This window comes from Vulpes vulpes, chromosome 8 (assembly GCF_048418805.1).
Source record: "Vulpes vulpes isolate BD-2025 chromosome 8, VulVul3, whole genome shotgun sequence".
Classification (NCBI taxonomy): domain Eukaryota; kingdom Metazoa; phylum Chordata; class Mammalia; order Carnivora; family Canidae; genus Vulpes; species Vulpes vulpes.
This window is the reverse complement of record NC_132787.1, coordinates 18,764,749-18,787,814: the sequence shown is the minus strand read 5'-3', so window position 1 is coordinate 18,787,814 and position 23,066 is coordinate 18,764,749. Positions and strand designations below refer to the sequence as shown.

The 23,066-nt window shown below is 39.1% G+C and overlaps 1 long non-coding RNA gene across 1 annotated transcript; it reads left to right on the top strand.

The window, feature by feature from the left end:
- Window positions 1-1,758: 1,758 nt before the first annotated feature.
- LOC112917527 (uncharacterized) lies at window positions 1,759-22,634 on the top strand. Its single transcript, XR_003234477.2, has 4 exons — window positions 1,759-1,916; window positions 19,425-19,489; window positions 20,807-20,933; window positions 22,574-22,634. It is a non-coding gene; the product is annotated as an uncharacterized lncRNA (long non-coding RNA).
- Window positions 22,635-23,066: the final 432 nt, after the last annotated feature.

Below are 23,066 nucleotides of genomic sequence, written 5' to 3'. Positions count from 1 at the left end.
CCACTGGACTTCAAGAGCATTTCTTCCTTATGACTGGGGCAGACACCTACTCCTCTCCTCTGCAAAAGATCTTACTTTACTGTTAGCCCTAAAGTTGGGAAGCCCTTTGGTGGAGGGTGTAAACTTTAGGTTTCTTCTTATAAACAAGTACAGGATCTCTTTTCAGCCACCCTCTAAAGAGTGGAAAACACTGCCCTTAATATAGCACGATAATACCTTCACTTCTTAAAATGTAGATTTCACTTTTCCTATAGTGAGAAAAATATCAGTATCTCAGAAAATGGGACCAGCTGCCAAAACAGAGTTGTGTTTTTTAATGGGACAAGGGTTGAAATTCACTTGTATCCTTGATATTTTTAAATAGAAAAAAAATCAAAGCCAGATGATTCACTATATTGTGATTGGTTTTCATTTCATTTCTTCCTCTTCAGTTTCCAATATTCATCTGTCCAGTCTAATCTCATAACTTGGAAGTTGTTAAAAGTCCTTTTTCTTTTCCATCTCTTTTCCTCATGCCTTAAGCTTCCAAGGCTTCTCTAATTAGATGAATAAGTGATAAATCTGTTCATGACTTGTGCAGCAAAGCAAAGATCTTTCTCTCTCCAGGCTCCCACACATGCCTCCAGAGCAGAGCAAAGGCCTGGTCAGTCCTGGTTCCTCCCAAAGAGGTAAAGGGAACTACATTATAGCTTAAATTGATTGTTCTCTTCTTTGGAGAATTGCTGGCAGCTTCTTTGAGTCATAAAATGCTTTGCATATACAGAGAGTGGGTTGAGTGATCCGCTGAGTAGGCAATCACTCATTCTGTAGAGAAATGAACAAAAGTCTCTTCTAACAAATGTGAGAGAATAAATCCTCTTTTTCTGCTCTTCTTGACTCCTATGAATACATTAGTGAAATGGTCATTCCCATACAAATTAAAATCCATGTTAGTGTTTCAAAGATAGTTTTCACTGTATACACAGAAAAAAAAATGGTACTGTGGAATAGCAATATATTGCATGGAACAGGGGGCCACATGTCTACCTTTCTGAATCCCATGACCTTAAAGATTGACTATTGCGTTGTGAAGGGACAGGTCACAGTTGCTAAGATGATCTCAGTTGTTTTGCTCGTGTCTGGATCTGCAAATACTCTCTGGGCCCCTCCAGTCTCTCTTACTTCCCTCTTGCCATCATTCTTTGCTGGCATTCAAGAACAAGCACATAAGGGACTGACACATGAAAGCCCCCCCCAAATTTAAGAAAACATGAAGGATTTGGGATGGAGTGGGGAGGCCAGTGCAGAAGAGCCAGCTTCTGTTCTATTTACTTCATGTGTATTTCTCAAGAGAAAGATGTTCCCTTTCCAGAGCCTGGGACCACCCAGGACAGTGAAGCAGTCTTGAGACAGATGGCCTCGTCAGGTGGGCCTCCTTGGGCACAAGTTGTCTTACTTCTCAAGAGATTGGCTGAGAAATCCAGTCATGTTGCATAACAGACCCTGGGGCTTCAAATTTTAACACACACAAATTTCAGGAGGAGGGAAGGCGGACTTAGGGCAATCCCTATCACGTCCTCCTTTCCAAACTCCTTGCTGTTCTACTTGAATCCCCTCTTCTTATTTATTCCTTGGTGCCCCCACCCCCACTGCCACCAAGTCCCTGTAACAGCGCACTGACCTACTTGGAAGTTGGCTGCAGATCTGAGAATCCCAGTCCTTCCCCGGTTTCTGTGGTTGCCACATTCATTACTCATAAAAGACACAGGGAGTCCCAACTCTCCACGGAGCCTCTGGCCTTTACTTTACTTTATTTATTTGTTTATTGATTTTGCCACAGCTCACACTGGAGCCCAGGGAGGGTCTGTCCACTCGACCAAGAAGGCGAGCATGGAAGCTTTGCTAGAAAGAGCCCTCAGTTCTAGCATCTCAATCAGGTGAGAGTTGGCTTCTCAGGGGTTTTTGTTTTGGTTTTGGTTCTTAAGATTAGCCCAACTAAAATGTTATATGTTTTCATGATTGTTCATCCATGTGTAATTTTTTAAAACATGAGTATTAGTAGAGGCAAAGGAAATGAGTTTTCCTGCATGTGCAATATTTAAAAATAACAATGCCAAATGTAAATAAAAAGGGAAGGTACTTCCTGTAAGTTTGTGAAGGATTCTGAAAATAGCTTCAAGCCTGAGCCAATGTTAATACAGTTACACAGCCAGAATTTCCATGAAAGCATTGGTACCTTGGGTGTTTGTACTAGTAAAATTGTGCAAATATCTGCAGCCTGGATGCTCTGCTCACCACAGCTTGACTGTCCCGCACACGGTGACTTGAGATTCCTTAGTTCTCATGCCACTTTAAAACCCCCAATTAAAAAGGTGGCAGTCATGTACCTTGTGATGTCCAAAGACTTTCAAACCTGTGCTGTATTTTATAAAATAGCATGAAACCTGGCTGTGTCACTAAACCAACACACTGAAGGGGTTTTGATCATTCTGTGAGTATAGAGGTGTGTGAGTGTACATGGGGTGGGGGGGGGCAGGAGAACTTTCCTCTCCTCACCACACTGCCCTTTACAGTAGCTCCCTACATCATACAATAATGAAAGTCTTTCTCCATATCCAACAACACAGTCACCACTTTTCCAGGTATGTTCTCTTAATTATCTCATTTCATCTTCACAGAAATCCAATGCAGTACAGAAGCCAGAAACTACTATTTTCACTTCAGAGATGAGGGAACCCAAAAGCTCAGAAAAGATAGAAAATTGAGTAATCCCTGAATGTTCAATTTCAAGGATGATTATAATTTTTAAAAAACTAAGGAGGCCACTTAGAGTAGAAAGTAGTATTTTTCCAAATGAGGATATTAAAGAAAATGCTCATAAATGCTCATCAATAATTATGATAATGGTCAACCCCACACACTGTAGCATGCGCTTACCGTGGGCTATGACATTGGATTTCCTTGATGAGAATCCCAGTTCCATCACTTAGCAGCCATGAGACCTGGGCAAATCAGTTGACATCTTGGTGCATCCTCTTCCTCACCTTCAAGATCAAAGTAATAGCACCTATTTTATAAATTTGTTGTGAGTACTAAGTTAATATTTGTCAAGTGTGCAGAGCAATGTCTAGCTTAAGGAAGCACTGCTGCTATTTGTCAAAAAAAGTAGTCTCATTTAGTCCCCACAACAGCCCAAAGAGATGAACAGCAAGGTTAACTTAATTACTGAAGGCCATACAGATAACAGATGGCAAAGCAATGCTCCTACCCAGAAAATGTAAGCCTAGAAGCCACAAACTTAAGGGCTATGCCACACGGAGCATTAGCCTTTCAATTTTCTATAAAAAGGGGACATTTTTACCCCCAAAATTAAATAGGATATGGCATTATGATAAAGGACACCTCTCCTAAGGAAAGACAATTAGAGATTATACAAAGGTATATATTCACATTTATATTTTTATTTTCTTAATATATATGTATACATATATATGTTTATATACACTAAATTGTATCTCTTTTAAAGTTTTTATTATGTAATAACAAAAACTTGGCTGTGGGTGGTACTGGCCTATGGAGAACATTGGCATTATTGATTTGGTTCACTGAACTAGGGGATCCTTGAACAAATTCTCTTGTGTGTCTCTGAAATCCACCCACTGTCTCTCAGCAAGCAAGGCACAGTAGCATCTATGTGCTGTTTTTCCAGAAAGAAAATTCCAGATACTGTAACAAATAAAAGCTGTAATATTTCTTCTAGTCTTCTGCTGAGAAGAGAAAGTATATGTCCCATGCAATCTGTGTCAAATAAATAATAGAATCATGAGTAAGCATTTCATGATCCTCCAAAGGATCTATATACCTTCAAATGAGATATAATCAGGAACTCAGAATATACTCAATCTCCTACTACTGCTTTGAAGAAGTCATTGGTTGTCTCTATTCTCCATCCATAAGAATAAAAGCACAGTGGAAAGTCTAGGACCACTCAGACTTGAGATGAGACAAATCTTTTGGCAGAGGGATGAAACCTGTATGGATAATATTTTAATGGAATTTAATAATGGTTAGAGTAGAAAATAAAGATCAAAGAAAAACCTTTCCCTGGTCTCTTGGGACCTTGAATGTTCTGTCTCGTTGTTTAAAATGACTCCTAAAAATAAAATAATAAAATAAAATAAAATAAAATAAAATAAAATAAAATAAAATGACTCCTGATTTGGGTAAAGTCCTGAACAATTCTTCAAGCTTTCATGGCTAATGAAGTCAGAAAAACCTCCTGAACCTAGTACAGGGGAACTCTTATCCCATGATACTGGGTCTTGGAGTTGGTGACTATCAGGACTTCGACACACAGTCTGGTGTCTGGCAAGTTTTCTTCAGCCTGATCTGATCCAGGGGACATAGAAATGACCATGTTCCCTATGGGTCCCAGAAAGACCATGGTTCTGGATGCTTTGCATCCAATCACACTGGATTTATTTTTAAAATATTTCATTGCAGTAAAATGCATGTAACATACAATTTATCTCTTCACATCTAATTTTTTTGTTTTGTTTTGTTTTCGGGGGGAGAAGGGCAGAGGGAGAGAGAGAATCTTAAGTAGGGATTGATCTCACAACCCTGAGATCATGACCTGAGCCAAAATCAAGAGTCAGGTGCTAAAAAAAAAAAAAAAAAAAGAAAGAAAGAAAGTCAGATGCTCAAAAGACTGAGCCACCCAGGTACCCCTACCCTTTCACCATTTTAAGTATACACTTCAGGACAGTAAATATGTCTATAATGTTATGCAACTATCACCACCATCCATCTTCATCAACACTTTTAGTCTTGTAAAGCTGAAACTCTATAACCATTAAAAAAAATAATCCACCAAGCACTTGGCAATCACCCTTCTACTTTCTGCTTCTATGATCTTGACTACTTTAAGTGCCTAAGGAAAGATAATTAGAATCATACAGTATTTGTCTTTTTGTGACTGGTTTATTTCACTTAGTGTAATGTCCTCAAGTTTCATCCATGCCATAGCATATGTCAGAATTTCCACACTGGAATCTTCTTAAGGCTCAAAGAAAATATCCTATTTGCCTGATGTATTTTGGAGTACAGAAAAATGGCAAACTTTGAAGGCATTAGCAGGCCTCCCTACTTTTTCATCACAAACACAGATGGAAATACAGAAAATGTATTACTCATACAATTCTCATGGTCTGAAGGCTTTCACCTCTATTACCATAGCAGGTACTATTCTCTATGGTAAGTAATATTTTTACATCTCTGTTCTACCTTACAGTCTACTGTAATTCTGAACTTCCTGAAACACTGATTTCCTTCTGTCATTTCCTAGCAAAAGAGAATGCATGGCTCTTTACCTGTGATTCCATTTCTAATTTTTATGGCCTTCCATCCCCTGCCTATTCCCCTGCTCATGCCTTATCCAGTCTGATTTTGACAGTTTGATTTGTTCACAGTTCCTCCTCCCCTCTCCAACCTTGCCGTGACTTCCCTCCGAGCAGAATGCACTTCCCCACCCTACTGATACTGGGCTTGGATATGTCAGTTTTGCCAAATGGAGTGAAAGGAAGTGACAAGTTGTTAGTTCTGAGCCAAAGATTTAAAAGGCATGGCAAGATTCTTTGGGCCCTTTTGAGCTTCTGGCATCTTCCATTACAGAGCATGTGCCAAGTTGTCAGAGATCCTGCAGCCTGAGTCCTAGGATGAGTAAATATGGCTTGTAGCCTAGAGTTAAATCCAGCTGAACCCAGGAAATCTTAGCCAAACTCAGCAGAGGCATACCTAATCTGTGGACTCATGAGCAAGAAATAAATTGTTGTTGGTGTAGTCTATTAAGATTTGGGGCTTGTTTGATACACAGCAACATTGCAGCAAAACTGACTGATACACTAACCTCAAACTATACTCTTCATCTTGAGATATGTCTCTTGCTCTAACTTAGCTTTCTGGTCTCCAAATATACCAGACTTCTCTCTGCCTCAATTATCATCCTTGTGCCCTTTCCCTCTTCTACATTTGTAAATCCCAGGTCAAGCCCCCCTTCATATGTGAGACTTTCTCTAAATTTCCCTCTACAATTTGTAAACGTGTCCTCAAGTTTAATATGGACTGAAATCAGTACCATTTTATTCTGATTTATTTCATTTCTAAATAAAACGATTGACTCATCTTCACCTACCATTCTATTTCATGACACCTTGTTGAGAAAGTAGATTATCAATACAGTAGAAAATACTTTGGCATTGAGTCAAAAGGCAAGGGTCAAATCTTGCTTCTGATTAGAAACTTGAGCAAGTTACACAATCTCTCTGAGCATCAGTCTCATCACCTTCAAAATGGTGGCTATAATATCAGATTCAGAGGAAAGCATAAATAAGATGAAGTACACTCCATGCTCTACACCCCTTCCTCACTTACATTCACTAATGTCCACCCCATTCCAATCACTTTGTTTTATTACTTCTGTTGTGAAGAAAAAAAAATCCTTTCACACATGATTGAAATGGATTTTCCATGCATCTTTATCAAATAGAAAAAACAAACCAATCACTTTTCTAGTATTTTATGTGACATCAAATTTAAGCCCAGAAGTGCTAAGATTCATGTTAACTATAGTAGAAAGTTAAGATATATTTCCTTCTTTGCAGTCTAACCTAGAAGACAAACTAACAAGCCCACTTTAAAATTATTAGAAAACAATTAAAACATAAATTGTACGGTCTGGATTTTTTTTAAGATTTTATTTATTTACTCAAGAGAAAGAGCACATTTACTTGGGAGGATGAGCAGAGAAAGAAGAGATACTAGCTCTCCACTGAGGAGGGGCCATGTCTTAGAGCTCCATCCTAGGACCCCAAGTTGTGACCCGAGCCAAAGGAAGATGCTTAACTGACTGAGCCACCTAGGCGCCCCATATATTTTTTAAAGTTCAATAAAAATAAGTAATCCAAGTAGTCTAAGAACTGAAGAATTTTTTAAGAAAGCACTTGGGCTGAATATTATATCTGTAATATCAGGGTAGGCAGAAGGCTGAAAGAGAGGTGTTCCAGGTAGGGTGTGAATAACATCAATGAAGTCCAGTGGTAAAGGAATGGGACAGTTTATGCAAAGACAGTAGAAATATCAATCTAGAGGAATGGTTTTATGTACCAACCAGAAAACAAAATGAGATTGTTTTAATATAATGGGGCCAGATTAAGAAGAACCAGGAACAACAGTTCTGGTTATTTCAGCAACAACAACTGGGACTTTATGTTGCTGCCAAGAGTAAACTATTATGTGTTCTTGGAAAGAACAATGATCTAAAGGATAGACAGATAATAAATATAGTTTATTATTCTCCCAGCTCTTGATAATTATACAAAAGCATGCTGCATTTGTTAGCACTTCTACTTTTTTTTTCTCCCTCTTAGAGCCAGAAATGTATTTCCCTCAAGTGTAGACCTAGCAGAGGTAAAAACCCTTTTAATCAACCTTTCTAAGAATTATAGTAAATAATGATATCTTTTTTAAGATTTTCTTTATTTGTTCATGAAAGACACAGAGAAAGAGGAAGAGACATAGGCATAGGGAGAAGCAGGCTGCCCACAAGGAGTCCAACGTGGGACTGGATCCTGCACCCCTGGGATCACTCCCTGCCAAAGGCAGATGCTCAACTGCTGAGCCACTCAAGTGTCCCTGATATCTTTTTTTCCCCCTTATATATTTTGAAATAATTTTTAAAAATCACAGTCTTGGAGTGCCTGGGTGACTCAGTTGGTTAAGTGTCTGCCTTCAGTTCAGGTCCTGGGATCCAGGTCCACAGGAGGCTCTGTATTCATTGGGGAATCTGTTTCTCTTTCCCCCCTGCTGCTTCTACCCTGCCCCTACCCCTGCTCATGCTCTCTCTCTCAAATAAATAAATAAAATCTTTTTAAAAAAATAAACACAATCTTTTAGTATTTATAGTATATTGGTACTAATTCTTTTCCTCATTCCCTATATATCCCATATAAATCCCCTCTAGAGAAAAGCAGGAAGGATGAAGGAAATTCTATAAATGTATCTCATGATTAAAAAAACTATAATACAAAAAAAAACTATAATACTTAGTAATTTGAAACCCTTTATATCATGATGATCTTTGTCAATTGGGCAAACCATATTTACAAGTTCATTATGTGTATATTAATCTGTTTGAAATGTAGATTTTTATCCTTTTAATTTGTAAAGTTCTCTTAAAGACAATTTTTTTAAAGATTTATTTATTTGAGATAGAAAGAGAGAGCACAAGCAGGGAGGAGGAGCAGAGGAAGAGGGAGAAGCAGACTCTCCGCTGAGCAGGAAGCCCAAGGTGGGGCTCAATCCCAGGACTCCGTGATCACAACATGAGCCAAAGGCACACACTTAACCAACTGAGCTAACCAGGTGCCCAAAGACAATTTTTTAGAATAACCATAGAGGCCAGATGATAAAGAGTTGATTTTGATAGAATTCCTCACAATATTGATAGAAATATTGAGGTTTGAATGTCCCTGAAAATCATATTCCATCTCTCTAAAATTGGCTGGTAGATCAGAAAGCCTTAAGCTGTGACTTACTCTTCTCTCTGTCAGCAGTCATAAGGAAAGGCACCAGTGTTTCTTTTAAAATTTCTTGGCTTTTCTAATATATTCTTACTCTGAAAACAGGAAAAATCCCCTCAGTTACTTTGCCAAAATGCGAGTCTGATGTTAACGTACATTGGCTGAACAATAGACAACATAGTAACAATAAGGAAAACTGATTTGTGGATGAAAAGAGAGATGACAGATGCTGTTTGGTTTCATTGTCTTTTTCCTTTGCTGCAACCTCTTTTCTCTCTCCCTAGACCTGAGTCATAGTGACATTAGGACTCCCAGTTTCAGTGCCAAATCCTATAAATGATCCCATTCATGCCATGCTAATGCCATGCTGTGGTGGGCAGGCTCAGCACAGCTTCCTACTCTGAAGTTTGCTTATGTTGCTCCCCCACTCCTGTTATATACCACATGGGACAAAATCCCAAAAACTTGATAGAAATTTTTCTTTCTCAATCTGAAACTAGTCACCTTTGATATCAATGAGTACAATACCCTGAGGGAGGAAAAAAAAAAAAGAATGATTACAGAATAATGGAAATGTTTTCACATTGGATAATTGCATACTCAGTGAACTGGCTTAGGGGATCCTTTGTGCGAAAGGCTGCCAAAATAACAACAACAACAAAAAAAAAAAATGGGAGAGCTAAAGAAAAGAATATGGTGCTTTAAATCCGCTCTCTTAAATCTGAACATATGCTCTATCAGAAGTAAATATATGCTAAATCTGATGCGGATTGTAATAGCTTCTGCTCCTAAATCTCTGAAGAGAGAATATTGATTTCCAGTTTGCTTTAATCCACTACAAAAGGGAGCATGGGACTGCTACTTATTCCTGGTATCAAATGCTTTATAGTAGTTTCCTATAAAGGAACATTCCAGAGAAACTTCAGGGAAGAAAAGGGGTCAAAGATCTAGGGTGACAATGAATATCATGCCTATCTATAAAAAAGTTAGATCTAATCTTCAAGGATTCATTCTTTCCCGGTTTAACCCTATCTTTCCAATTCATTCTAGCCTAACCTCTTCAGTTCACTTCACTGTTCCCTTCAATCCTCATCCCTTTTGACTAGCTCTTTCCCTTTATTATGAGAACCACATTTCCAGCCCATGGAGTTTTTCCATTCTCTGGCAATTTTTAGCTTATAAACCTTCGGGTACCAACTATCTTGTTGTAATCTCTTTTTTTTGGGTTTGAAGGTATTTTCTGTGATGTCTAATACAATCGTATCTATGTGCCTAGCAGATATTCATTCATTCCTAAGAGACCACTGGACCGCTTTGTAAAGTGCCAGGATAAATTGAACTTTTATAAGAACACCAAAGTCCTACAACAACAGATTCCGGGCAAACACTTTGATAACATATTTAAACGACAGGCACTCAAATACCCACACACTACTTATTTTCAGTAGCAGGAACCTAGACATAGCCAGTGTAGAATTTGCAGAGGTGGGGGCAAGGATGGGGAGGAGGTTGTGGCTGGAGGAGATGGAATCCTAGGATGAGCCAAATAAAACTTTAAGCTGAATCCTTGATTTCTCAGTGGCAGGTATGGCTCAGCAAATAAGGATTACCCTTGGAAATATTTAATAAAAACACCCTGTTCTGTTCTGCTCAGTGGTGTTAGGAGGTAGACCACACTGTTGGGTATAGTCAAGCATTGCGCTTGTTGTTCAGAAATCTGTGTATTCTTTACAGCTCGATCAGTCACACCTAGGAAAAACATTCTCTTCTGGATTTCTCATCTGAAAACCAAGTGAGCGGGGTAGCACCTTTCTTACCTGCCACACAGTGTGGTTTTAAATTCAAATGATGGAACCCAGAGTTTAACAAAGAAAGGGCACCCAAAAAGCATTTGTTGAGTGAATAAGAAGGATGACAATTTAACTTGACCACATGTGACTGTGCATCATGCAAATTATTCGATACTATCCTCGTTAAATCAGGAAAACAGAACCAGGTATTTTCTGAGACCTTTTCACATTTTACCTTTTTTTCATGTTCTGATGTTGCTGTAATTATTTCCTGTGATTACATCTATAGCATAATTTTTAAAAGGAAAGGGAAATTTAAAATAATCTGTATAATTACTACCACTTCAAGGAAGTAGAAGGAAGAGATCACACCCCATCTCTTAAGTATGGCCTACTCAGTGACGTCTTTTCCAAGAGTATATCATAAAAAGGGGGGAAAAGAGTAATTTTACAGTAGTTACACACTACTTCAGCCAAATGGTCATGGTTGACATCAACAGGACTAAGTCGTGCTGTTAATATGTACCCTTGATAGTAGTGCTTATACCCTGTCACCTTCCTCCCCCAAAACTTACAACGCCATTCGAATAATGAGATAAACATCAGACACCCCAAACTGAAGGAAATTCTACCAAACATCTTACCAGTCCACCTCAAAATTTTCCAGGTCATTGGGACACCTGGGTGGCTCAGCGGTTGAGCATCTGCCTTTGTCTCAGGGCATGATCCTGGACTCCCCAGATCGAGTCCCACATTGGGATCCCCTCAAGGGATCTTTCTCTGCCTGTGTCTCTGCATCTCTCTCTCTCTGGGTCTTTCATAAATAAATAAATAAAATCTTTAAAAAAAATTACCCAGGTCATCAAAAATAAGGAAAGTCTGAGCAGCTGTCACAGTGCAGGGGATCTTAAGAAAATATAACCAGTAAATGTAATTGCTATCAAGAGGGGGAATCTTGAGTAGAATAAAGAACCATAGATCAAAAAAAAAAAAAAAAACAATAAACAAAAGAAATGTGAATAACATATGGACTTACATTAAAAAATAATTTAGCTTCATAATGTATCAATATTGGTTCATTAGTTGTGATAAACACATCACATTAGTGTGAGAAATTAACAACAGAGCATCCTGGATGTCAGGTGTATGGAGACTCTACTCTCTTTGCCGCCTTTCTGTAAATCTAAGATTTTTACAATAAAAAGCTTATTTAAAAAGATCAAAGCCTTGATCTCTCAAGTTAACTCCAAGGGGGTCCACGTTTGCTCTGCCTACTTGGTATAAAACCTGGGCACAGTGGCCCTGTCCTTTTTTGAAATACTGACTCCTGAGTTCTTTTTTAAATTTTTTTTAGAATTTATTTATTTATTCATGAGAGACACACAGAGACAGGCAGAGACACAGGCAGAGGGAGAAGCAGGCTCCATGCAGGGAGCCCAATGAGGGACTTGATCCCAGGACCACAGGATCATGCCCGGAGCCGAAGGTAGATGCTCAACCACTGAGCCACCCAGGTGTCCCTGACTCCTGAGTTCTGATTGGGATCCATGTGTATGTATGTGTTTACCTTATCTCATATCAAGTAGTTTCTGTTTCATGTACATTAATTAAAACAAGACTATTTTGTAGATGCCAATTTAGACATATTTACTCCCTTCTTATTTAGTAAATAATATGACTATGTTGTGACTAATATAGTATACAGCTCTTCTGGGAAGCATTATTATATATAGCTCAAGCATCCAGAATGCTGCCTGAAACATTTTAGACAAAGAATGATAGTAAGTGAAGTTAAAAACAAAACACTAGGTAGGAATTTAAAGAATTAGACCCTTGGTCCTATCTCTGTTACCAAATCGCTGGGTGACTTAGATAAGTCTGATCACATGTCTGAGCAGATGTTTTATTTTAAAGGCATATATTGGAAAAAAAAAAAAAGGCATATATTGGGGTTCTGGTCATTCACCTGGAAAATAGTGTTCATTGGTGCTCACCCCAATTTAATGCCACTTGAGAAAGTTCCCTGAATATATGTTTTTCATGACTCCTTGTTACAAAAAGAGGAACTGGTTGTTTGGCTGGAAGGCAGAAATTATATTCCCAAAGCTGGAGCTATAAGCACAGTCACTAGTACTGGACAGGAAAAAACACACACAGGCGCGTGTGTGCACACACACCCACCCACCACCACCCACACTGCTTAAGAAAAGTGACTGGATCCACAGAGGCTCTTTCCATTCCTCCATACTTGTTGAAAAGTTTGAGGTGCTAGATGCTACAATCTACTATTTATCTTGGCTTAAAAAAAACAAGAGCAGAGTAATTCTATTCTGTGTTCCTTAAATAGGTGTGGAGGCTGTATGTATGTGCTTAGTCCTTAGATTTTCTCTTTAGTGCTGAAAAATTAGTTCCCTTCTTTATTAATGAGGCATCAGGGGATGACAGAGGTGATTTTTTGGTTGAACTTTCATTGTCTTAATTGCAAATCCAGCATCTGATGCCTCCACTGATTCCTGCTAGAGCCAGGGAGCATATCTCCTTGTCAAAGTAACTGTGCCACTAAAGAAACAGCACTCTGGGAACAGTCATTTAACATGAGTAAAAACAGAATTTCATTTAAGAAAAATCAAAGAAGTAATTCACAAATGATTCCCACAACTCTTTGGAGAAGCTTGGGCAGCCACAATAAGTTTATCATGTTGTTGATACAGACAACAGTCTAAACCACCCCGGGGGTCTGTGGGAAATCAAACCCCAAGGGGCGGGGTAGATAAAGCTTTCTGGGAGAAATTCCCAGGCAACTGTGAGTGTGGTTCTAAATGAGACTGGTGGGAATTTCCAACATAGACAGCACTTTGGGGGGCCGGGGCAAGACAGAAAATCTTTTTCTTTTGGACTGGGGCTGGGAATGTTTCTTTCAAGCAAAATCTAAGCACCCACCAGTTGGACGGGTTGCTTAGAGCCAAGTTATAAATGATTAATTTTATCAAGGAAAAGAAACAGTGCCTCTTTGCTAAGCTTTGTAACGGGGTTCATATAAATTTGCGTAAAATATTATGTGGGATTAGCGTAGCCAGCCAGGAATCGAGCTACAGGAGCCAAGTGGAGGGTGGGAGCTTAGCCAACAGGAGAAGCAGGAGATGAAGTGGATCAAGCTCGCCAAGCCAAGGAGGCCAGCCAAACCAGAGCTACAGTAGCATAGAAATGAGAAGTGAGAGTCTGGCTCATCTGAGGGGTGTTATCATTATTAGTATTGCTGTTGTTGTTTATGAAATAGAGTTTCATCCCCTCTTTCCCCCAAATAATATTCTTCTTACATTCAAGCTTAATAAGAATATACGATTACTAAAGATGACAACAGGGAAGTTCATTTGCTTTTTAGGTTAAGTTTGGCCTAGCAAAGAGATCCAGCAGGTTGGGAGGTGGAAGGGGAAGGACACGGATGGCCCTCCAGCCCCATAATGGCTGGAAGGCAGTAGGGAGACCTAAATGTAGAACACGGAGCCTACATTATTTGCCCCCAGAATCCCATGTGAGAGTCAGATCCAGAGGGTCATAACTGTTTTGTCCTGAGACTCCACAAGGCTTCACTTTGGCTTATTCTTTCCATGATGTCTTCCTGGAGCCACTTTCCCTAGAGTTAGGAGTGGAAGCTGTCAACAGTTTTATCAGGACAGGCCTGATTATGTCTCCTCAGCTCCACTCCAGATAGTGGACTTATTCAGCAATATTCCTACTGGGATAAAAGTACAAGGAATCGGTCAGAATTAATACATTGAGGTCGCACATCTTCCATTGTGGCCAGATCCAGTCAGAATCTGATGTACACTTGTGGACACCCTCCAACCCCCCATGATCGTCCTGCGCTTCTGGCAAAGGTCCCAAGTAGTAGCAGGTATGCTTCCCACAGAGGAAGTGTGCCCCTCCTCACATTCCAACAGGTCTTCTTTCCCCTCCCCAGGGTTCCCAACACATTCTCCACACGGAGGTCTAAACCAAAAGGACCCCAGTGATTTGTCAATAGTGGTTCCTCCAGGACAGATGAAGGGGAACCACCCTTCCTGACCAAGCCTGTAAGGAACTGCCCTGCTCTGTCTCAAGAGGGAATTATTTCTGGCTCCACTTCCAACCCCTGATGCACAACACACACAGTGTACAAGAGCACAAGGCACATCCCAGCTCTGAGGGCATTATTCCAATATGACTCCTGTCTGTGCCCCCACCCCCACCCGGCCAACAACAAATGTACAGGCACATGGAGGAGAAACAACCCTTCCGTGCCTTCAGCAAATTCTGTGGGCTCTGCTCAGCTGAGAAGAGGATGACATTCTCTTTACTTTCAGCTGGGGCGAATCTGACGATCTTCTCATAAACACAAACTGAGAGATTTCTTGTGTTCTGGAAAGAGACAGGGTGAAGTTTGGACTTTTGCCCTAAGCCATGGTAGAGGGAGTTCCCCTCTTGGAAAAGGAAGACTTGCCAGCTATGGCTGGCCTCACAAATGCCTAGAAATGGGTATTAGCATAGCCAACCATGGTCCCTTTGTCTGAGATTTTTTTTCATTTAGTCCTATTTTGGGGGAGCCTACCTTTGATTTGCTGGAGTCGATGAAAATAAATTTTCCTGACTGCAGGTGCCTTCTGGTGATCTAGGGCACAAGAGAACTATAAGCTTCCTGTGAGACTCTCTGGCCCTACCAAATACCCATCTCCATTGCCTGTGTACTAGCTGAGGGGTGTGCTCACAGACAGGAGGCATGGTCTATGACCATTTAGTGAGAACTGGGGCATTTGATGTTTTCTTTTTCTTTTAATTCTCATGACAACTTCATGAGGTACATTTTCATTTTATAGATACAGTTACAGATTTTAAATACATAACTTCCCTGAGGACATCTAGCTTAAGAAGTTCTCATAAGTTCTAGCTTGACCTCAAACCCAGGTCTGTGTGACATCAGAGCCCAGGTTAACGATGCTGGGCCACCTGTTTCATAACGCCCTGAAATTCTGTGTCCCAGAAACTGAGTTCTTAACCTGGCCACTCCGCAAGTGTGTCCCTCAGAATCAGAACCTGATAATGCTTAAGCAAAACTTTTGAGATCTCCCTGCTCAAAAGCACAGCTACTCTTTTTGCCTTCTATAACAAAGAAAGAACCTCAGGTCCCACAGAAGTGATGTGCCTGAGGACACATAGTGACCTGTGGAGCCAACGTTCAAATAAAAGATTTTTATTTTGTCTTCTCCTACAGTCATTTGATAGTGAAATAAAATCAGTAGGAAAGGAATAAAAGCAATTCCTCCCTTTCACTGTGAAATAGAGACAGCCTAATGCTGCCAGGTGAACTGAACTGTTTTCCGTCCTGGGACATGACTAGTATTTTTTCTTTTTTTTTTTCTTTTCTTTTTTTTTTTTTTTTTTTTTTTAGTATTTTTACTTCTGTTTGTGAATTTTCCATTTTGCCCCAAGATAGATAATAAGAGCTACCAAGAGTGGAAGATGATTTAGATGATGATTTAGAGGGATGAAAATTACCTTTGCTAAAACTTCAAACAGAAAGAAACCGTTCTATACTTGCTTTTTTATTAAATTTCATGACATCTAAATAATCACACAAAGAGCAATCTTCTATACTTGCTTTTTAATTAAACTTCATCACAGCTAAATAAGCACATAAACTCAGATTTTTCCTTCAGTAGGCGGTCTTGTGCCAAAACTCTCATGTTCAAATCATTCTCAGCTTAGTAAACAAAGCCATTTTCCAGCGTTTAGAAAGTAAAATGATCCATCAGTATTTGCTGATATTAAATGATACTTGATCTCTGTGTACATCATCTGTCTGCTGTATCAGAAACTCCTTACAGGCAGGATTTTTTTTTCTTATTAATCTGTATATCTCAGTGCCTATTTGAGAGCTATGCAGAGAGTAATTGATTGACAAATGTTTGAAGGATGAAAGATAAATGAATAGGGCTGGCTGATACACAAATTATCTATTTCCCTCTTCCAGGGAGTCAGGATCTTTAATTGAAAAACTGGTAGGGAAGGAAAAACCAGATTCCTTGTTTTAAATGTGAAGAAGCCATTCATCCATTAATCCTTTCACCATTTAATTATTTCATATAGTTGTTCAGGTGTACATCCACTCTCCCTGCCATGTCCCAGGCACTGGGCTGGGGAGCTCTTAGCAGCTCACATCCGATGAAAGGAGGCAGATCAGTAAAGGTGGACAAGTCCAATGAGAAAGTAGAAAAGAGAAACATCTAACCCAGTTCCCAGGCCCCAGAACTAATCTTTAATCTTAGGGAAAGAAAATAACTTGGATGCTTGAAATTGGAAAGGCACAAATAAGTTTGGTTATCCTTTGGGTAACCACAAGATGTTTTTCAAACTATTACCCCAACTCAAGGTATCTCATTGTTATGGTTCTGCCCTTGATGACATCATGTCGATGCTCTTCTGCAGATGTCTTAGTTTCCTTCCTCCTACCCAAAGCGTATTTTTGCTGGACAAATAGCCCTCTCTATTCTCCCTTGGGGTCTATTTTCCCAGTCATTGTTGCAGTTGACCCTTCTTTTCTCTATGGTAGATGCTTGCATGATGGCCTTGATATCTGAGAACCTACCATTAGCAGGATTTTGTACTCAATAACGGGCATACAGACATGGATGCCACTTACAAAAAAAAGCAAGGAGGTTGCTAAAGTTTTATGTTTGGTTTCCCTGAATCATTTAGCTAAATGAATCTACTCTACCTTTAAGAAGTAGTATGGTTTGGAACACGCTGCCTCCATTTAGATCCTTTCTAAGAATTTTCTTTCCTTTTCCTCAACAACTCCAAAGGGACATGTACTTTATTCATTTATTTATACTTAAATCTGGGCACTTGCTCTGAGGAACACTGTGTTAAGGATTGTCATCATATTCATCGCTGGTGGCACTGACAGTCAGAGGGACTCACAGTCCATTGGGAGGGACTAGTGAGTAGTAGGGTGCTATTGTGGGGTGCTTTGGAGGCACAGAGGAGAAGCACCTCAGGCAGTGTAAGAGTTAGAAAAGGCATCAGGAGGAAACTTCATCTAAGTCAAGATTCGAAAAAGGAATTTGAATTAGCTTGATGGTAAGATGATGAAAGAAAGTACCAGCAGTAGGAATAGCCTTCAGTTATGAAACATGCTTACAGAATCTGAAAACACGCTTTCACATACAGAAAGACAAATATTGCATTACCTCATTTAGACATGGAATCAAAAAGAAAAAATATACTGCACTTATAGTAACACAGTAGAATGATGGTTAACAGAGGTTGGGGTAGAGGAAGAGGGAAGGTATTGATCAAAAAGCACAAACTTTCAGTTTTAAGAGAAACCTAAGGTACAGCATGGTGATTATAGCTAGTAGTAATGTACCATATGCTTGGGAAAAAGGAAACATATATTGAAACAAAAACACAAGAATACAAATGTTCACAGCAGCCTTATTCACAATCGTGAATTTAGTGCAGAAGAGGTGCAGAAGAACATTCAAGACAGGGAAGGATAGAAGTGCCATTTTTCTATTGATCAGGACATGAGTAAAAGACAATTGTTTCCTTATATAATGGTCCATGTGTACACAAAGTGCACATATGGGTTTGTAATCTATGTCTCTATCTTTAGAATTACTGTAAAGAAGAACACACGGTGGTAGAAATAGAGAATATTGGAATGAGAAATACAATTTTTACATTTGATTTGTGTTTTTTGAAAAACCTTTTAATCTGAAGAGCTTATGCAGGTTAATTTTATTATGTCTCTGACATGGAGAATTGGCTACCAAGTGCTGTTAATAGTTTCCCTATCTTGACTTTAAACTCAGTAAGTCCAAGACAGTATATCCTATTAACTTGGTTTTCCTATGTTCTAGCATGGTGTGGTTTAACGTAAGTCCTTGACAACTATTTGTTTGGTGAGTGAATATGAGAGCTCCCTGCTTTAACCAGAAAAGACTGCACAAAGAAGGAGGGGTTTCAGCCTGGCAGTTGTTACAAGCAGGGGAAACAGTGAAGGGAAAGACTAAATGTAGGACCTGGGGCTTTGACCTTGGCCCATGAGTACATTTTCATGGCTAAGCTGTCAGTCATACACAGAGGGTAGGTGAAATTTGGATGGCGATTTGTTTGCTTACATTAAAGTGATCAAGGATGCTGTAGTGTGTAGTAGAATTTTTAAGACAAATGATCATGCTGTGGAATCTATAGCTGAAGAACTGGTTTTACAATAAAATTTGTTATATTATGTAGGAGAAGCCAGTGGAATGTATGAACTCTGTGTGAGGATCTCCTGAGCATAGTGTTTTTAAAGAGTGTGGCTTCCTGGTCAGACTCACATCTCTGCTCTGCCATTTGCCAGCTGTATACCTTGGGGTAACTTACTCAACCACTATTCCTCAGACTTCTGATCTTCAATGAGGATAATCACATTTACCTTGCAGTGCTATTGTAAAGGTAAAGTGAGTTAACATACTTCAAAACCAAAGGATGATTGTTGCACATATGAAGTGCATAATAAATGTTTACTTACTAATCTATTGCATGGGTTACAGAGGATCAGGTGGTCCTACCAGCCCAGAAATCTCTGGCATGGTTTACTCTTAGCCCCTCCCTGACTTAAAATTCTCACCATGGAGAATTTAAGTGTAGAGAAAAAGAAAGGTTTCCAGACAGCCATTTTTTAAGTGTGCATAAATTACTTCAAAAAGAGAAAAAAATCATAAAATCATTATGTGGTGGGTGCGATGGTTAGTTTTATGTGTCAGTTTGACTCGTCAGTGGGTACCCTGGTTAAACATTATTTCTGGGTGTCTTGAGGATGTTTCTGGACGGGATTAATATTTGAATTGGTGAACTCAGGTACATTGCCCTCCCCAAAGTGTGTTGGTATTATCCAGTCCACTGAGGGTTTGAATGAAACAAAAGGTGGAGGAAGGAGGAATTAGCATCTTTTTTAACCCTGCTTCACTGTTTGAGCTGGGATAGCTCATCTCATCTTCGCTGACCCTGAGACTAAGATATATATAATATTGATTTTCCTGGTTTTCAGGCCTCTGTACTTGGAATGAATTACACCACATGCTTTCTGTGGGACTTCTCAGCCTCCATAATCATGTAAGCCAATTCCTCATAATAAATATCTTTCTCTCCCGCCCTCCCTCTCCCTCTCTCTATCTCTCTCTCTATGTATATAATATATTTATATTATATGATATATTTACATTATATAAATATGTTTCATATATTTATATAATATATTTATATCATATGATATATTTACATTATATAAATATGTTTCATATATTTATAGATTTATATATATAATATATATAATATATATAATATATATAATATAATATAATATATTATAATAATATATATAATATAATATAATATATAATATAATATATAATATATAATATATAATATATAATATATAATATATAATATATTATAATAATATATATAATATATATAATATAATATATATAATATATATAATATATATAATATATTATATGAATATAATTTTGCCAACAAGAAAAATAGATCCTCAAAAGGGAAAAGTTACCTCTCAAAACTTATTGATGTACCCAAGATTATCATTCCATGTATCCACCTCTTAATCCCCTTTTTATTTCACATCTACATCAAATCTTCTTCCATTAATATAATTGCCAAGATGATAGAATGCAGGCTGATGTTTGATAGCCTTCAGAGAAGACCTTGAAAACTGAAGGGAAAGTAGGGAACACCCTGCCTTATAGGCAAGGGACAACCCAAAGATTATCAACCAAGAAGCATCCCCTAGATAATAAAGAAGAAGAGAGGAAGCATTGATGAAGAGGAGGAAAACATTTGCTTAACACAGAAGGTTTCTTCTATGATGTGAAAAGGCAAGAGGTGCTAGATGGAGGTAATCCCTGCATTTCCCAGGTGTCTGGCTGAGAGGATGAAAAAGAAGAAATGGGAACTAAGAAAGTCTGGGATGACTGAGTCCGACTTTCTTTGGAGATTTCCAGAGCATCTATCCTGGAGCTTCACAGTTGGAGAGAAGTAAACATCCAAACCCAATAAATGTTCTAAAAGAAAGCATCCGGTGCCCAGATGGCTCAGTAGGCTAAGTGACCTGACTCTTAGTTTCTGCTCAAGTCATAACATCAGTGTCATGAGATCCAGCCCTGCTTCAGGACTTCTTGCTCAGCCAGGAGTCTGCTGGCGATTCTCCCTCCTTCTCCTTCTGTCCTTCTCCCCTCCCCCACTTTCTCTCCCTGTCAAATAAATAAATAAATAAATCTTAAAAGAAATAAACAAAAGAAAACAATCCTTGATGAAGAGTTTATTTTTTTAAATTTGTTTTCTTGATGAAGAGTTTAAATGTCTCCTACCCACTTAACAGAAATTGGTATTTGATGGGATTTTTTTTTTCAGCAAGATTGAAGGTTTTACAAGAAATCTCAAACCCTGTGCAACTTTTCTTCTGAGAAACCTGAAGGTCTTCAAATTTCCATTGTAACAGCTGATGATGATTGCAGTGTGACCCCAGAATAGCATGACTGTGAGTAACGGTCTAGGACATCACAATGTTTTGACTTGATGCTTTTTTTCTTTTCTATAATATGCAAGCAACATGTTTTATTGGTAAAGTGGATTTTAATTTATGTTTATTCTTTGCCACTAACATATTATAAAACCAGTAGTTTTCATAATTTGAGAGAGTCAGGACACCAGATATTTGCTATGTAATTTTTTTTATATACTCAAATGCCTTTAGACAAAACAAGAGCCTAATTTAGCCACCCACTAGCCATGAAAGCATCTGGGGCACATAATATTTTTTCCATGGGGCCTGGATGACTGCTTTTGGTGCTTGTTTATTTGATCTGGGAAAACACTGCTCACAAACAGCATCTGGATTTCAGAGAAGGTTCCTATATTTGCCCCCAAATTCTCCCTTTCAGTCAATGGTATCCAAGTGACTCATCTGCAGGGTCAGAGAGTTGAGTTGCTCAGCAGAGACTAAAATGTAAGCTCCCTGGCTCATTCCCTGTAACCACCAAGCCCTACAATCTCCTCCATGGGTGTGTGGCATGGGAACCTGCATGAGGTTTTGCCAAGACCACCAGGGACTGGGAAGAAAACCAGATCTTATAGCCAAAAGTGGGCAATACAGTTCTGACAAGGGCAAGAGGGACCCTGGAGAGGTTTTCGAAGTTGTTTGTTTGGTTTAAAGAGTTCCCTGCTAAGAGCAGAAGCTGGGGTGCGGTGGGAGGAGAAACTTTTTTTTTTTCCATTAAAAGGTGTGACTGAGAACTTGCAATTTTTGATGACATGTTTCTCCCCGAGAGATCTTCACTATTGGCAGTCCCATTTGAGACACCGATGAAAAGCTGTGGGGCACAGTTTTCCAAGGTCTCCAAGAGAAACGCAACAGTTGTAACTTAATCCAGTTTCAGTGGGGCGAGTAGCTTAGAGTAAATGAAATAAATAGCAAGTGGCGCTTCTCGAACACTTGAGCGGAGGTGAAACAAGGCTAGGTCATGTCAGTGTCAGCTTGACCTGCACCTCTTATCAGCCTGAGAATTACGGCTTCCCCGGTTTTGCCCAGCTCCTTTATTTACTTTACTGAATAACGTCTGGAAGCAGGCCACCTACCTAGCTTGACCTCCCTACCACTGTGGTTTTCAGCAATCTGTTTTCGGCAGATTTAACGCCAATCTCTTTTTGATGATTTATTGTATTGCTATGGCATCACTGAGACACACCTCACCATGAAAGGAATGTTCATGGAACATGGAGATTTCTGTCATTTTAATGAATGCACAATAAGTTTAGACAAAGTGAAGAAATAGCTCATTTCTCAAACAGGCTCGTTAGCTGGTGACCCAAGTTAATGTCTAACTCTGGGCTTCTCACATTTTTTTTTTTTTAAGATTTATTTGTTTATTTAAGAGAGAGAGGGAGAGAGAGCATGACGGGGAGGGGCAATGGGAGAGGGAGAGAGAAGGTCTCAAGTAGACTCCCTGCCGAGAAGGGAGCTTGACACTGGGCTCGATGCCATGACCCTGAGATCAGGATGCTGAGCTGAAATCAAGAGTCAGGTGCTTAACCAATTGAGCCACCCAGGTACCCCTGGGCTTCCACATTTTTAATCTTCTTTTGTTTCTTTTTTGTTTTTAACTTAATTTTTGACATAAGGAAGAAGATTCCAGTTACTCTGCAATGTGTGAAATCAAGCTCAGTTATATTTTCAAACATGGTAAGTCTGCTAAGAACTGAAAAGTATGATTATGTTTAAAGGAATACACAGGTTAATACTTATATAGCAGTAATTACATAGGGCCATGTCCTCAAAACAAAAAGAAAAAAAATCAAGCTTTTCCCTTCTTCTTGTAAGTGGGGGAACCTAATATTTAAATGTTACTAACTTCCTACAAAGACAGTCAATATTTAAATCCCTGGAGTTGGGCAGCCTGGGTGACTCAGCGGTTTAGCGCTGCCTTCATCCCAGGGCGTGATCCTGGAGACCAAGGATCAAGTCCCACATCGGGCTCCCTGCATGGAGCCTGCTTCTCCCTCTGCCTGTGTCTCTGCCTCTCTCTCTCTCCTTCTGTGTGTCTGTCATGAATAAATAAATAAGATCTTTTAAAAAAATAAAATAAAATAAAATAAAATAATAAAATAAAATAAA